The sequence below is a fragment of the Zonotrichia albicollis genome, chromosome 3 (assembly GCF_047830755.1).
Source record: "Zonotrichia albicollis isolate bZonAlb1 chromosome 3, bZonAlb1.hap1, whole genome shotgun sequence".
Lineage (NCBI taxonomy): Eukaryota > Metazoa > Chordata > Aves > Passeriformes > Passerellidae > Zonotrichia > Zonotrichia albicollis.
The window spans coordinates 52,606,480-52,617,446 of NC_133821.1; the positions used below are offsets into that span (position 1 = coordinate 52,606,480).

Below are 10,967 nucleotides of genomic sequence, written 5' to 3' on the forward strand. Positions count from 1 at the left end.
TGCCCTTTCTGACAAAGGTCAGGCCTGCTCTTTTAAGCTCCATGCTGGACCAGACTCCACTACTTATACTGAACCTTTTGCTCCATCAGATCTCTTCCTGGGGTGCTTACACAGAATTAATATTACACCTCATGGAAGCAGCATCATTTATTTAAATGCTTCTGGAGAAGAAAAGCCTTGGAAACAGCAGAGTTGCTTAGTAGTACTTTGACAAAACATTTGTTACCAGAACACAGTCTGTTAAGAGCTGTTCACAGAATAACAGAGTTGCTGCCAAATGTCCTAAAACAAAACTTTTAGGGGGAATTTTTGTTTTTAAATAAACAAACATATTTCGAGTGAGATCTGGAATTTCAGATTCTGGTAAAGAGGAAAAAGGCTGATTAAAATAAAATATTACCAAATGTTGTAAGGAAATTATTTGTTCCAAGTAGACCTGGTTGTTTTGTCCTATCTTTCCTGGCTCATGACTATTCAGCTTCATGTTTTCATTTACCTTGGTTAGGAAACAACAGATCTTGAGATCTGCTGCAGAATATAAGAAGTATGTATTTGGGCCAGGCTTTCTGCAGCTATGTGTGTCTATGCAGAGACTGCCTATTTCACATTTCCCCCATCCTTTGTGTGTTGTTTGTCTGCTTCAATTATAAATACTCCAGGATAGGCAACTTATTGCTATGTACATCTGTCAGGCACCTGCCACACTCTTCCTTGCCTCTGGATGTTCCACCACAACAATAATTATTCGGTAATACATGAGAATGCAGTACCTCTGAAAGTATGTGATCCTATGAGACCAATGCTCATCTCTGTTCGCCAGAAGGAATTGGTTCCTGAGTTTGTAGAGGAGATGGTAATTGTGTCCACTTATCCAAATTTGGGATGGATGCAGGAATATCCCATGAGAAGGCTTCAAAATGTTTTTGAATGATTGCAACCAGTTAATGTAGATGGTGCTAGCGAGAGAAGAGCAGGACTATGGTGAGGAGGCAGGACTGCACTAGATGATGTGCTGTCAGCCTTTTTCTCATTCCATTGTTATTTTCCCTCTTTGGCTGGTGGCATAGCTGATTGAGAACTTCCCACTTTGATTTTCTGCAGAAATATCCCATTTTGTGAAATCTAATTTGCTGACTCTCCCCCACTACTAGGGTTTGTACCAGAGGGTATGTGGGCACTTGTTATGAGATATAACATCATTCCCTGAACTCTTCCTGACACAGACTGCTTGTTGGCCACCCAGGCGGGCTACAACATGCACGGGAATTTTGTACCTGAGTGTTTATCTGGGCTGTACTCAGACGTGTCACTCAGATCTATTGATTTTAGAATTACTGAAGAAACTGCTTGTGATCTGGAAAGTCCCCTCTCAGTCTTTGGGAAGAGCCCTTCCCAAGCAGTTCCCGGCATGAAACCAAACAGAAATTTCCTGGGTTCGGACTATTCCAGTACCTCATTCTAATGACAATGTGCTAGTTTTTCATGTGTCTCAGGAAGTAGTCAAAGGTCTTAAAAGGGAAAATGCATCTCCTTCAAGGACATGTGCAAGGTCCAACCTCAACCAGTATAAGTTTGCTGCGGAAGTCATAGGCCCCTTCTGCTCCCGTTCAATTGCTGCTCCGGAGGGACTGTGACCCAAACTTGATGCACTGGGGCTGTTCTGTTAGGCAGGTCTGGAAAAGGAAAAGGGGGAGAAATCAGAGCCTAAAACAGTCCTAAGAGCCCTGCTGAACCAGGTGAAAGCCCAGTTTGTACCACACAAAAGAAATCAGGAAGGAAGGACCTGGAAACTGAGTATCACACTTTTTCCATGAAGATAATTTAAAGTTTATGCAGGGATATCATTACAATGACTTATGATTACAGTTGTTCAGCATATTATAAAAACTTGGGGAGTAATCTAGGATGGAAGAATTTAGCTCATAGTATAAATCAAAAAATAACTCATATTAAAAAATGCATTGACACAAAGATAAAACTTGTGCAAGGATAGAGTGGGCTGTTGATACATGTTTGTCTATAAATAGAGCAGCATCACTTAATATTCAGGGATATTTTTGACATTTGATTTTATTCTTTCACATAATCTCCTTCTAGAGAATTTGGACAGAACTGCTCCAGATTTTTTGTCAACTCTTTAATCCATCTTCATGACCATGTACAAAATAAGCCACTGAAGAGGGAATGTACTGAACCAGAGTGATGACAATTCTGCTTGGCTGAGCTGAAATGGACAACATGCGTGTCCCAGATGGCTTCAAAAAGAATACATTCTGATTAAGGAGCAGTGGGAACATTTTCCAAATACATTTGGGTGCCTTTTATAAATTTATAAGGCAGATGCTTCTCCTTAGAAGCATCTGCCTCACAGACCCTTTTTTCCCCTCTACTCAGATGTATTGAACTTCTGTGAAATGCTGAGTCCATTGCAGTTTCATGTACATGCTAAGCCCAGTTTCGCCACCTTCACAATGAATGATGCCCTCACTGAAAAGCTTAAAGAGGAGGGGGTTGGGTCCTCACCTCACAGAGGATCTGGGAATGGGAAGATGCCAGAAAAGAGTGAGATCTAATAGGAAGGACTCTCCTGTATTCATAGACAGTACCTAGAGTCCATCTATGAACAGAAGAGGGACTGTTTGAAATTCTCCACCACGGTTGCAGGACTGCTGTCTTGCATTTTATGAGATCCATTATCTTTTTCTGTATTTGATCAGGCTGTGTTCCTCTCTGAGATTAAGTAACCAACCACCTAAGCAGCTAACTAGCTTGTGAAATGTGTGGGCCTCTAACACCACTGCAGAGTGCCTAGAGAAAGGTCTGCTGTGCAGCCACAAGCATATGTTGAGATCAATTCCAGCACGCAGACCACAAGATTGGAGCGGTTCCTCAGGGCCTTCTTGGTACACTGGCCTTGAGGGAACCTCTAAGCAGTGATAGAAAGCCAAGGCAGTCTTATGAAAATACTTAACTCATCCACAGCACAGTGCATTTATAGCTGCTTAAGGCACATAAATGTTGCTGTCTCTGTTTTCCTTAGACAAGTCAACTTTTTATTGTCTGGGGATTTACAGTGCAGGGTAATGCAATGCCTTGTGAGCCCTGCAGGATCAGGGTGCAGTGCAGGAGGTCAGAGGGAATAAGCTTGTAGCAATAACCATGGGATAAGCAACTCTGCAACTCCCCATTTTACAGCCCAAAGCAGCACACACAGCTCTTACTGGTGATGGAAAAGCAATGTTTGGGTTCTCCTTTGGGTGCCAGAGCAGTTCTGTTGGGGCAGAACATGGTAAGTGAGGAGATTTCTCATCCCTGGGGATCCTCTCTACAGCCACCCTCTGTGGGCTGGCCAAGGGACTGAGAAGCAGTGTGAGAGCATCACAGGAGTATCACAGCACACATAACTTAACCCAAGGTGTTAGGAACCAAACTACCAAGAGTGCAGGGTGACAGAGCAGATCAGTTTGGAAGATGGGTTAAAGATCTCCGGTTCTGCCCACCAAGGCACATTACCTTGCCATTTGTGTGCTTCAGCTGAGCACAGACAGCTCACAGGGCCCATCATGAGCAGTGCAGCGTGCAGCAGCCTTTCATCTGAGGAATGTGGCTCTGCTTGCTGGGAACCAAGACTCAGTGACAACAGCTTCCCGTGGACACTTGTCAGGCACAGGCACATTTCTGTGTATTTATGGACACAGTGTGGGTCTCTTCTGAGAAAGGACCCAGAAGTGTTGTGGCAGAGACACTAAGTGCTTGGCAGAGTGCACTGGAGAGAGGGAAATAGTGTTTGTCAGTGCTAAGCTTTGCCCTGGCTGCAGCAATTTAGCAAACATTCCTGTTTTGAACATCAGACACGCTCACAGAGACTCTTGTGCTCTTGGATTTCAAATAGATCAGGAGCATCAACAGTCTCAAAAGAAGAAATCGCTGTAAATATAATAGTCTTTCTGCTCTAAAAGTCACACAGAAAACCATGCAAGCATCTGTATTTAATCTGCACATCAGTCTGACAGACTGATTAAAATAACCCAAAACATAAAATGAATAACATTGCTTTGCCTGAAGAATATTCATGTGATCAAAGAATGGATTTTTAAGTCAAGTGCAGGGATCATATGGTACCAAATTCTAGAGTATGCCTGGCAGATTGGTGATCCAGTTTTACTTCTTCAAGTCCTTTTCCAGTCCTACTACCCACCTAGCAAAAAAAAAAAAAAATGCTGTTCCTCTCAGTGTTTTTTACTCATAAGAGAGCAAATTTAGCCATTTGATCCCAACTCAGAGCTACTGGGCTCATTCCCACTTCTGCAGAGACCTCCCCTGTGAGTTTACATGTTCCAGTTGGGCTCTGCAGCTGCTGGAGACGGTGCCCCACCACAGTGCCATGCCGTACTTTGGAAAGTCTGTGTCTTGTTAGGAAGCAGTGGGACTCATGGATGCTGGTGTGCCCTTGTGGTCCTGTCTCCAGTTTCTCTGTGCTGTAGACACAACACAGGTCAGAGGGATGTTCCTCAGAACAAGGTACAACTACACAGGAGAGCAAACTCATGACTTCACTCTCAACAGTACTGTTTCTTACATCTAAAAAAGAGATGTATTTATTCTTCTGCGTCCCAAGGCAGCTCCGGGACTTTTCCTGAGGTGGTTTTTGGCTCTGAATGGTCCATTAAAAACAGACACATGTACCTGTGGAAGCTCCCACTATTAATGTTCTCTAGCCAAAGCTGATGGTTGCTTGTAATGGCTGCCTACAGGATATGGCAAAACTCTTCCCAGAAAAATATTTCCTGCCTTTCCCAACCTTTTATCCTTGTCTTACTACTAACTCTTACACAAGTATGAGTTCCAGTTAGAGGTGAGTATTTTCCTTTCAAGATAAGAGGAAGTACCACTACCTGTGAAAACTGCTGCCTTTCAGATAGCAGCGTGAGCTGTTGGTAGGACACCTTGCAGCTGTCTGTTGTGGTGTTTGGTAGATGCAGAAAGCCTGGGGGCACACAGCCTGCTGTGACAGCAGGAGGTTACTTCTGTCCTCCTGGACAAGGCAGATACAGTTTCTCTTTTAGTTTTTTATTTTTTAGAGTGGAGAAGAGGCGGGGGTGCCTCCTGCAGTTTTTCTACACAGTTGAATTCTACACACTTGAAGCGAAAACATCTGTGTATATTGTAGTTCCACTTCTTACAGCCCTATCCCAGACTTATTCCCATTGCCTCACCATGTGCTGTTGTTTTACTGGCTCCCTGCAAGTTAAGACAACCTCTGAGGAACTGACCCCAACAAGTGGCTGCAAGGAGGTCACTACTTGTCTCTGCTACTTTCAGTCTCACCTCTCCATAAAATACAATTTCTGATGTTTCCTTCATCCAAAAATCAAACTCCTTAGGGCAGGATCAGACTCCTATTCTTTGCACAGCATTGGACAACACAAGACCAGGGCCACCTGGGACAGCCGTCTGCAACACAACAAAAATAATGGAGGTTTCACTACCAGGGCAAGAGGGCAGAGTTTTCCTCTGAGCATTCAGGATCTCTGGATGGGTGTTGCAGCACCCAGCAAGCAGCAGAAAGCTGTGGACAATGTGATTAATCTAATTCCCTCTGAGGACAAGACTGCTGCCATGGATGACAGGAGTGGGAGTTTGAACTTGCTGAGTTCAGGGGATTCCCTCCCCTTCTTAGATCTCTGTCTAGGTGGCAGCAGCAAATTTTTATGAATTGGAAAAGTCCCAGGGCAGCCCAGTTTCCAGCTCCTGCCTTCCCGGAGGCTCAGTGTATAAGGAAGAGGTCACAGAGGGGAGGGGAGGGTGCCATGGGCTGCTGACACACAAAACACTGCAAATTTCCACCCGCCCGGGGCTCGCCAAAAGGAACTGCTTGAATCAGGAAGTTGGGCAATGCATGGAAACACTTCCCCTCACTGCACACTTCTGAATAGAGTTGTCACAAGTCTTTACTTTTAAACTCATTGGCTTTCTCCCTGCTCTGTCCAAGACGTCTCTTCCTTTCCAGAAAAGAAATAGCAATGCATGTGGGAACTCCACAACCTTGAAGGCACCAGAACTGGCTGAATTCAGGAAAGTCAGTAATTTCTCTCCTGCAGGATGCAGAGAACAGAGAACTGAGCCCCCAGGTACTGCTCAGGACCCTTCCCACAACAGAGGTGCTGTTCCCAACACGTATTAGAGATACTCAGCAGGTACAGTCAAGCCCCTGGTCATGAATAATGAGAGCGAGCTGTTTCATACCAACTTCAAACATTTGTCCTCCATCTGACCTGGAACTAAATCAGTATCTTTCCCAAGTGTCTGAGGCAGCACATATAAGGAAAGGTTAGGTCAAAGCTGCAAAAACCTACATTCAAATTCCTGTGTTGCTGGCTCTGAGTCAACATTTCATTCTCTAAATTACTCCTTACTGGAGAAATCAAGGATTTCTACCTGGACTTCCCACTATCACCATCAGCATCATAACCAACCACATGCATGCAAAGTGAGAGGCTTCCTCTTCCTCCCTGTCATCACAAGAGTCACAGCATCTCATAGCAAGAAGGATGGGAAAATTCTCGTCTGAAAGTATTCTACAGATTAGGAAAAACAAGAGGTTGAAAACTGAAAGCTGAACCTGAGCCTTCTTGGTTTGTTGTGCCATACTGGATGTCTCTTCATGGAGGAGTGGAGGACAGCATGCTTCCATTCCTGGGAGAAAACACAGAATAAAAAACCAGCATTATCGATTACTTTCAAGAGCATCAGCTGGCAAGGCTTGAAAGTGAGCATAGATCTTGCTCCCCTCCAAACTTCTTTGAATCTCTCCTACCCCTCTTTCTCTCCAGACCTCAGCCCCTACCCCCCAGAACAACCTAAGCAAACAACTGAGATTTCCTGTGCAGTGAGTCATGGGATGGAGCACAATAGGGAATACAAAGCAATGGATGAGGAAATGCTTCATGTAAGATGGGGGGAAGAGGGAAGCAGGGCAAAAGCGAATGGAAGGTAGAAAGAAAAACATCAGTTAATATAGAGGAACTCTGAGTCAACTGGAGATGGAACAGAAGAGCCTGCAAATAAATAATAACTGAAAGTAATGGAAATGCATTAGGAGGTGTTGACGGGCTGCAATGGAATGACAGAGGACAGTGGGAGAGCAGTTCTGCAATGCTCTGAGGCCATTGCAGGCACAGGGTGCAGTCACTCAGGGCAGATACAGGGTGAGGCAGGACTGTGAAGGTGAGCAATGGCCAGGGCAGCAGGGCAGCCAGCAGGCAGGCAGGCAGACTGGATGAAGGATCAGGCAGCTTCCTTGGTAGGGAGTTGGCTGAGCACTGCCCGTAACAAGGATGCATATCTTTTTTCTGAATGCTTTCAAAAGTAGTGATTCCACTTCCGACAATGATGGGTGTTGTCAGAAAAAGGTATCAGAACCCAGAGAAACAGCAAATATATATTATATAACAGCAAATCTATTATATCCAGCAAAGAAGTCAAAGCACACCATGTGAAGATAGCTCTCCTTTGCCATATGTGTTACACAGTTATTTACACCTGTTCAAAGGGGCAGCAAATATTACTAAATCTTACTAAAATCAAACAGCACTTTGGACTGGTAACATTTTATGTACATCCCACTTAGCCATTTTGACCTGGCACTGATGACAACCCCAGGGGTTGCACAACAGAGCATTAGAAGACCCCTGCTGGCTCCCAAAGCTGAGTCTCCCCAAGACAAGAGCCCTCCTGATATGCCTGCCCATGAGATAGGGGCATTATGTGAAGTCAGGAAGGCAATGACCCCTTTAACACCACTTGGTGCTGGCCAAGGAGCAGTGAGCTGCACAGTGTGCTGTTCTGCCAGCCCTGCTGTGTCACCCTCCCAGCCCACAGCTGCCACACTGTATCTGTGTGCTTTATCTGCCACGCGTCTGGGTGCCAACAGCCAGGCCTTCAGCCACAGCAAGTCAGCTCTGCTTTGCTGAAATCCACCAGCCTAGGGAGCTACTCCAGCTCACCCAGGATGAGGCCTCTGGAGCACGGAGAGGAAGGCCTGTCTTTGTTCCCTATCTATGTCCTGATTAGTACACTCTGACCTGACCCCTGACTTGGTCTCCAAACACAGATGAAGTACAAATAATAGTGTTGCTGGATTGGGTATCAGCAGCTCACTCAGGGATGCACAAAAGTCTTTTGCCCTCTTGCTTTAAACCAAATGTGTGTCAAGCAGGGATCACCCTGGGATGACTCCAGTGTTGCCGCTACTGTGCTAATGGACAGTGCTGCAATACAGCCACAGTCACTGCAGCTCCATCATCACAAAAATAACTCCACAAAATTTCAATCCCACCATGGGAATAAGTGACAGAATAAACCCAAGAAAAAGAACACCTTGTAGAAATGAAAATTAAAAATAATTAAAGTCCAGAACATCAGGCTTTCTAAATTATCTCTTTCTCATTCATCTTTCTATGGAAACTGAAATACAAAACTACGATTTGTTGAATTTTGGCAAATTACTGTGGATTTGGACTTTTAAACCCAGATTTTCTGCATTCTCTTTTATACCTAGTTTGTACCAAGATAAGTCCATTTACACCCAGGGAGCTGCTCTCAGGACACCTGAAGTAGTCACCACATCCTTCCGGATCACCCAAGGGTGATGTCACTTTTGTATCCAGGCAGTGGCACAGCAGGAATCAGGAAGTGTGTAAACCTAGAGCTGCAGCCAACGAGGCTGGCAGTGAGAGGAAAACAACCTCAACTCACCCACCTTTGCCTTTTTTCCAGCAGTGGGGCTGTCCTCTAACTGCCCTCAGGGCAATGGGCTATTCCTCAGCAAGTCTCCACTCAGGCCCCACAGGGACTTTGCAACCCTCTGTGCAAAGACCTGATCCTCTCTCTTCTGTTTGGAGGGTGTGGGCTTTCCACAGGGCCAAAACAGAAAAAAAGGGCAGAAAAGTCCAAGCAGAACAGTGCTTAAGTGATAAATCTGGCTCCATACTGCTCCAAGTGTAGGTATTTGGAGCTAGGAGTTCTGGTTCAAGCCCATCTCTAATTCCTCTAAAAATACGTGACACAATCCTGTGAGTCTTTCATGCTAAACACCACTCTCAGAGCTTTCATTTAATGGCTTTTCTTTCCTGCTCACAGCTCCCTCTCATCTCTGCAGCTTTTCCCTGTGCAGTGCCAGAGCCATAAAGATCGTACTGTAAAGGCCCCCCAGCCTTTATCTTGCATATCACGACATCGTGATTCAAATGTTACAGCGCTGCAACACAAATGTAACATCAATGTACATCCCATAACAGGCCCTAATCCATCCCAGATTTGGTTCAGTGCTCACTTGCTCAGATCTCCTTGGACCACACATCGTGTGCCACTGTTTGTGTTCAGCATAAACAAAGCATCAGTGTGGAAATCTCATCAGCACAACAACAGTATGGTCAGATCAAGAGGAGCTAGCAGGAAGCCACTCTGTGTCTTTCCAGAAGACTCACCAATGAGAGTGTTTTATGCTCATGTGCCCTCCTCAGAGGCACTGGAGCTCCACTTTGCAAAGGCATTGACTGCACCCACCCAGGGCAGCCCAATACACGGCACAGCAGGAGCTGTATTCCCAGGCACCGCCGAGGGATGCCTGGCCTTGCATGGAGTGGCCAGGGCATGGGGGAGCTCACAGGCTGGGCCTGAGCTGATCCTACTGCTGCTTCAGCCACCTGAGAGCCCAGAGAGGGAGTCATCCCTGGAGAGCAGCAGCAGGAGCCTCAGGACCCAGCACACCCTTCCTGGGAATGTGCAGGCACCCTCCATTCATCTGCCACCTGAGCCCCTTTTCCAGTTTGTTGAAATTGTCCTTCTGACAGGAGAGACTTGTGAGCCATTCCCAGGTGAACTCCTTCTTACCTCCTTTGTTGATTGTAGGGAAAACAATAAAAGTCAGTACATTCTCTCCTCCATTCTCAGGCATTGTTCATTTTACTGGGGAAAAACCCTTTCTGTGCAAAATACTGCAAAGCCAAGATGAACATCAGTTCTATATTAATATTTACATCAATGAATATTACAGACCAAGGAAATAAAATAAAAAAAAAAAAAACAAAACAACAAACCCTCCATCTTGATCACAGCTGCTGTGAAAGCCACTCAGCAGTGCTGGAAAGCTTCCTCTCATCCAAGTATTGATTGCTGGAAACATTCCCTGCTTCTGACATTCATTGAAAGGGCAAATGCTTTGAAAATACAATAGAGTGAACAATTTTTCTTTCTTTCCTTCATCCTCATTTTGGACTAAATGGAGTTTGACAGATTTTTTTTAATTAAACAAAATCAAGTCCACAGTACAGCTATATGTTGCAATATGTGGTTATATATTTCTCCTGCCCTGCAGATTTACTGCTCAGGCAATACTCAATATCACTAAAATTAATCCAGAGCAGCCACATCATTCTTCTGTGGCTTTGAGATGACCCTGTATGTGGTTTGACAATCCAACAAGAGAAGCAAATCACGTGTGTGAGCAAAAAAAAAAAACATGCTGAATCAGGGAGGGTTATGTTGTTGTTAGGAATACAAAATTGTGTTGTGGAAATACAGCCTGGAGACCCTCATTCCCTCTTGGTAGTTCCTATCCTATGCACTTGCATAAGTTTTTGTCTCAAGACATTGTATGATTCCATAGGTTCCAGAAGCTTTGGGACAAACATGGACTTGCTAGTGTTGGTTTTGCAAACATCATGCAAAGCCAGCTGGTTTTCACACAAAACTGGATAAAACAAGCAAAGTTTGCCTGATGTCAGATATTCTCAGAGTTAACTACATTTTCTTCAAAGTGTAGTTGTTCATGTCGAAAGTTGACTGTCTGTGTTTAAACATGAGGTTCACTTGCAAACAATGCAGAGTGAGATCCCCAAAGTGAATGATCACACGTTGGTGGACAACACTTTGGGCATGGGATGTCAGAGTGGGAGAACTCTGGC

The 10,967-nt window shown here is 44.8% G+C and overlaps 1 long non-coding RNA gene across 1 annotated transcript; it reads right to left on the reverse strand.

The window, feature by feature from the left end:
• Positions 1-383: 383 nt before the first annotated feature.
• LOC141728686 (uncharacterized) lies at positions 384-9,999 on the reverse strand. The gene is made up of 3 exons (XR_012579832.1): positions 9,895-9,999; positions 6,623-6,696; positions 384-1,673 (listed from the first exon to the last, which is right to left on the reverse strand). It is a non-coding gene; the product is annotated as an uncharacterized LOC141728686 (long non-coding RNA).
• Between the last annotated feature and the right edge of the window lie 968 nt (positions 10,000-10,967).